This window comes from Anabas testudineus, chromosome 9 (assembly GCF_900324465.2).
Source record: "Anabas testudineus chromosome 9, fAnaTes1.2, whole genome shotgun sequence".
Lineage (NCBI taxonomy): Eukaryota > Metazoa > Chordata > Actinopteri > Anabantiformes > Anabantidae > Anabas > Anabas testudineus.
In genome coordinates, this window is record NC_046618.1 from 25,297,471 (window position 1) to 25,303,470 (window position 6,000).

The window sequence follows — 6,000 nt, forward strand, 5'->3', positions numbered from 1 at the left end:
TTCTCTGATTTCAATCTGTTTCTGTGATTTCAATCTGTTTCTCTGATTTCAATCTGTTTCTCTGATTTCTGTATGTTTCTCTGATTTCAATCTGTTTCTGTGATTTCAATCTGTTTCTGTGACTTCAATCTGTTTCTCTGATTTCAATCTGTTTCTGTGATTTCAGTGTGTTTCTCTGATTTCAGTCTGTTTCTGTGATTTCAGTCTGTTTCTCTGATTTCAATCTGTTTCTCTGATTTCAATCTGTTTCTGTGATTTCAGTGTGTTTCTCTGATTTCAATCTGTTTCTCTGATTTCAATCTGTTTCTCTGATTTCAATCTGTTTCTGTGATTTCAGTGTGTTTTTCTGATTTCAGTCTGTTTCTCTGATTTCAATCTGTTTCTGTGACTTCAATCTGTTTCTCTGATTTCAATCTGTTTCTTTGATTTCAATCTGTTTCTCTGATTTCAGTCTGTTTCTTTGATTTCAATCTGTTTCTTTGATTTCAGTCTGTTTCTGTGATTTCAATCTGTTTCTCTGATTTCAGTCTGTTTCTCTGATTTCAATCTGTTTCTTTGATTTCAATCTGTTTCTCTGATTTCAGTCTGTTTCTTTGATTTCAATCTGTTTCTGTGATTTCAGTCTGTTTCTTTGATTTCAATCTGTTTCTCTGATTTCAGTCTGTTTCTGTGATTTCAGTGTGTTTCTCTGATTTCAATCTGTTTCTTTGATTTCAGTCTGTTTCTCTGATTTCAATCTGTTTCTCTGATTTCAATCTGTTTCTGTGATTTCAGTGTGTTTTTCTGATTTCAGTCTGTTTCTGTGATTTCAGTCTGTTTCTCTGATTTCAATCTGTTTCTCTGATTTCAATCTGTTTCTTTGATTTCAAACTGTTTCATAGATTTCAGTCTGTTTCTCTGATTTCAGTCTGTTTCTCTGATTTCAATCTGTTTCTTTGATTTCAATCTGTTTCTGTGATTTCTGTATGTTTCTCTGATTTCAATCTGTTTCTGTGATTTCTGTATGTTTCTCTGATTTCAATCTGTTTCTCTGATTTCAGTCTGTTTCTTTAAAACGTCTTCACTTCAAAGTCGAACTGAAAATAACCCAGCGTTGGCAGTGTGATGATCTCCTGTCAGACAGAAATAGAGCTGTAATGGAGGGTTAGCGGCTGCTCCCTGAAGGGTCTAACAACATGTCTGCTGTCAGACAGGCAGACAGTAGTTTTACTCTTCAGCACAGTAATAGTTGACTTTTTCTATACTTTGTGTGTAGAAACGAGTCTGAACCGACTCTCAGGTGAACCTGGTCTTTACCTGTGCAGGTTAACAGCAGCTCTGAGTCCATTGGGGCGTTTATTACAGTCTGTTTCTGAGCTGGACACCACAGCTGGTATTTATCTCCAGCTGTTCTGTACTGCAGGATATTTATTACGTTAAATTACTCAGACTGAAACTACTTTTACATCAGGCTCATCAGTTATTTACTGGAGAGCGTTCATTTAGCTAAATATCAGAATCATTTCACTCCCGTCATGAGCTAAAAGAGTACTCCTCCACCAGTAGAAGTACCATTTCAAACTTTATTCAAGATGAATAATAACTAGAGGCTCTAAAACTACCTAAAGACCAAAAGTAGCAGTAATAAAGTCTCTCAGAGCTACTGATGAACATTTTAATTCATGAACAGACTGAAGGAGACAATCACTTTAAAAACCTGATTTCAGAACATTTATCATGAAAAATCATCAACATTCACAAACTGAACCTTTAGTTAGTAGAAATAAAAACAACTAATCTTACGCACCACATTTTTTATTCTTCACAAAACCTTAAACTATGTGAAAAACATCTTTAGACAGAAATACTATATTTTATAAATCCCAAAAAGAAACTCCAAAGCTGCAGCAGCTGCTTCAAGACACAAAGACACAAAGACACAAAGACACAAAGATACAGATAAAGAGAAGAACAGTGCTGCTACATCTACAGAGAGGGAACATCACCGTACTCGGTCTAAGGCTTCTATTTCAGCTTTTTGTAGGTCTGGACCAGTTCAGACCATGTATGTGGTCTGGACCAGTTCAGACCACGTATGTGGTCTGGACGTGAGTGTCACCAACTCCACCTTGGTGCGAACCCCTCCTCCCCATCCTCCCCATCCTCCCCCGGGGGCGAGCAGATGTGGGAGATGAACAGACAGTGGTAGTTCCACAGCAGCAGCAGCACCATCAGCAGCAGACTGCAGAGCAGCAGGGCCACCAGCAGGGGGAGACGACGGGGCGCAGAGGGAGAGGAGGGGGGGCACGTCACAGCCGGCGGGGGGAGGGAGGAGAGGTGGAGGCGCAGAGGAGCAGAGATGGAGCCACAAACAGAAACGTTTGAGTTCAGATCTGTCAGGAAACAAAGACATGGTCCTGGAAATACTGGAGTGATCCTGGAAGTCCTGGAGGTCCTGGAGGTTTTAAAGGACCCTCAGCTGAAGATTAAAAACAAAACATTAGTGATACTGGAAAGTGGTTCGATCATATCATTACTATTATTATTTTTATAATACCACTGTTATTAGCAGTTACTACTACGATGTACTCTATTACTCCGTACTACTGTATGATGTAGTATATTAATCAGAGTTTGTACATTTACAACAACTTTATCAGTGGTGGGAAGTAACAGTTACACAAGTACTGTTCTTACAGTAAGAACAAATACAAGGTACTTGTACTTTACTGTATTTCAATTCACGTTTACTTCACTCTACTACAGTAAGGAGGTAAAATTGTACCTTTCCTCTCATGTATCTGACAACTATAGTTACTTTACAGATGCAGATTATTAAGAAGAATCTAATTAATACTGATGTTTTAGAACATAAAATCAGCTGCTACATGATGAACACGTCAGTTCTTCTATTATTTATCATTCTGCACAATGAGTACTTTTACTTATGGTACTTTCTTAGTGATGTTTGTTCACGATCAGTTTAAGTTGTGAGCTGTGTTTTCTGTGTTTGTCACCAGGTGTCGCTGAGTCAACACGTAAACACAGGTCGGAGGTAGAACGCTTCTCTTTGTTCACACACGTGTTTCTGATCCAAATGTAAACAATGAGAACAGACTCGAGACCGCACCGAGCCCTAGCTGGTTCTAACATCTGTTACCACGGTAACAGTAACAGCATCATTATTGCTCGTATCGCAGCTCATTAGTAAAACAAGACTCTGATCATGGAGCTCGTGTCTGAGTACAAATATCTGGGAGTGTACTTGGACAACAAACTGGACTGGACTAAAAACTCAGTACTGTACAGGAAGGCTCAGAGCCGGCTGAACTTCCTGAGGAGACTCAGGTCCTTCAACGTCTGCAGCACCATGCTGCGGATGTTTTATGAGTCTGTGGTTCCAGTGTCATCTTTAATGCTGTGGTCTGCTGGGGCGGCAACATGAAGGTGGCAGACACTAACAGACTAAATAAACTGATCAGGAGGGCTGGCTCTGTAAGACGGAGGGGGACTGACAATTTCTGACAGTACTCTGATAGAAATCAGTTAAAAATCAGAAATCTGAAGTTTCAGTTTTCAGATTCAGAGCAGAACAACATCAGGAAAACATCAGGAGTCCAAGACCACGTTCAGAATCCACTAAAATATCCTCAAATCCCCCGGAACCCTTAAAACAGTCAGACAGGCTCAGATAAAACACGACACACTGACCGTTATTGAAAAGTGAGCAGTCACGAGAACCAGGCAGGAGAACCAGTCAGGAGAACCAGTCAGGAGAACCGGGCAAGAGAATCAGGAACACATCTGAGTCCAAAAACCTGCAGGATGTCGAAACAGGTGAGTATAAACAGGTGAGTAAAGCTGCAGCTGGGACTGTGCAGGTGAACTGGTATTGTGAGAAGCCAATGGGGAGTAAGGAACAGGTGGGGGTGGCGGGTGGGGGCAGATGACTGTGAGGCATCTGACTTTACAGCAGGGCGGGAACCACAACAGAGCGACTGTGGAACAGACACAGAACGAAGAACAGTTCTGTTGGTGGATGTTTTACAATCAGCACCAACCTGGATATTTGTGTTCTTGTGTTCAGAACTTGAGTAAATGTACTTTTGGGTTAAAGGGCGGCTCCACTGTTTTTCTGCTGTCACGTCGCTGTGTGAACACTGAAACCAGTTTTACTGGCTGTAATTTTTCCTCCTTTAAAACCTCTCAAATATTCCAACTATGGGGAACTGGAGACGTTTATCATCCACAGCTGTCAGAAAAAGATGTCAAACATTTTTCTACCTGAGAAAAAAAAAACTGTTTCCAGGCAACAGATCGAATGATTTAATGATCGAGCTCATAAAAAGACAGGGCTGTGTCTGTGATGAACCGGTGGTCGTCTAAACTTTAATATTATTTTATAAGCACATTATGAATAAGTGGTCGACAGCTGCTGCAGGATCCTCTCTGACACATCATCTAGAGAAATATGAACAAACAATGACCTGTCCTGAAAACATGACAGTAGAAACATTAGAAACCTGACGATGAAGCAGAACTAACGATTTGATCCTCTGCTGCTGTGGATGTTAAACATGAACCAGGTTACACCAACATTAAACCAGCACAGGACGGTTCCACAGTCCAGAGTCCACATCACGAAGCTTCACCTAAACCAGAACAGTGTTAGGAAGTGAAGGCAGCAGAGAATCACAGTGAAAACGGAGAAGTTGACTGTCGGCAGGGACGAATCCTACAGCCCCCCACACCAACACACAGCAGCCAGGTTGTCTGTGGTTGTTCAGCATCACTGTCGTCTCGTTGAGGACACTTCACATCTGCACTCATGTTTAGTTTCTACGTGTGGTCGTGTTGTGTTAGATCTTAAGTCCGTCCGAGTCTCTATTGACTGAACTCACTTTGCTTTGTGTCTTGTGTTTGTTCTAGTTTAGAACTGACACCTCCACGTGTCTGTTGTTTACTTTCTCATTTCGGTCTTTTTGGTTCTGTGGTATTCTGACTGAGGCCTCCTTCCTCCTCCTTGCTCCTCCTCCTCCCTCCTCCTCCTTCCTCCTCCTCCCTCCTCCTCCTCGGCCTCTACTACACTGAGACAGTGTGAGGAGCTCGTGTGCAGGAACAGGTTTCTGTGTTTTAGAGGTAATTACAGATCCCAGTGAAGCTGCAGCTGCAGCAGCTTCTTGCTGTTTCACCTCCACGAGCAGGTCAGTGAGGAACCGAGGGTCAAACATCTGCAGCTCGGACTGACAGAACCGTAGAACCACACGTTTCAGCATCAATTTCAATTTTAATCTGAGAAAGAAGTTCAGCGTGGAGGAGGAGCAGGAGAAGCTGAATTCGTTCACTCGTCCCCGCTTCATCATCGGGTCTAAAAATAAGGCCGAGTTACTACGGCAACAGAGTGGGGGGCTTCAGTGTTACCATGACAATGGTTAAGAGGAGGAAACAACAGCTGGTCTGTTACTTTCACACAGGGAAATACTGCTGCCGTGTTTTAATGCTAATTTTGCTGAAGCACAGAGCAGCAGCTGAAAGCTCAGGACCCGGCTGCTCCATAAAGACGGACTCACCGATCTGCTCGTCGTTGATGGCTCCTCTCTTCCTTTCCTTTCTCTTCTCTGGTGGAGAACAAACACCTGTCAACACCAGCCAATCACAGAAGCCGATCAACTAATTAATAACCAATCAACGAGCAGCTCCTCTGGGGCTCAGAACATTGTATTGATCTCACTGATCAACAGGACACTGCTTACCTGCAGAAGTGTTCAGCACAGGTGCAGGTGGACGAATGGACGGAGACCTGTCTTCTGTCAGGTCCTCAGTCTGGGGGTGGAGCCGCAGCTAAAGTGACCTTCAGACTGAGAATCTACGTCAGTCTTTAACCACAGAAGTACTCTGAAGAACTCTGAAATACTCTGTAACAGCTCCCACACAGCAGAATGAAGTCACTACATGTCTGAATTTAGTTTATGATTTATAATTAAAAAAAAAAAAAAAATCGGAACAAACACTTGTCCAACA

At 42.2% G+C, this 6,000-nt stretch overlaps 1 long non-coding RNA gene across 1 annotated transcript; it reads right to left on the bottom strand.

The window, feature by feature from the left end:
- Positions 1-1,630: 1,630 nt before the first annotated feature.
- LOC113150242 lies at positions 1,631-5,776 on the bottom strand. The gene is made up of 4 exons (XR_003297664.1): positions 5,733-5,776; positions 5,550-5,615; positions 3,691-3,797; positions 1,631-2,458 (listed from the first exon to the last, which is right to left on the bottom strand). It is a non-coding gene; the product is annotated as an uncharacterized LOC113150242 (long non-coding RNA).
- Positions 5,777-6,000: the final 224 nt, after the last annotated feature.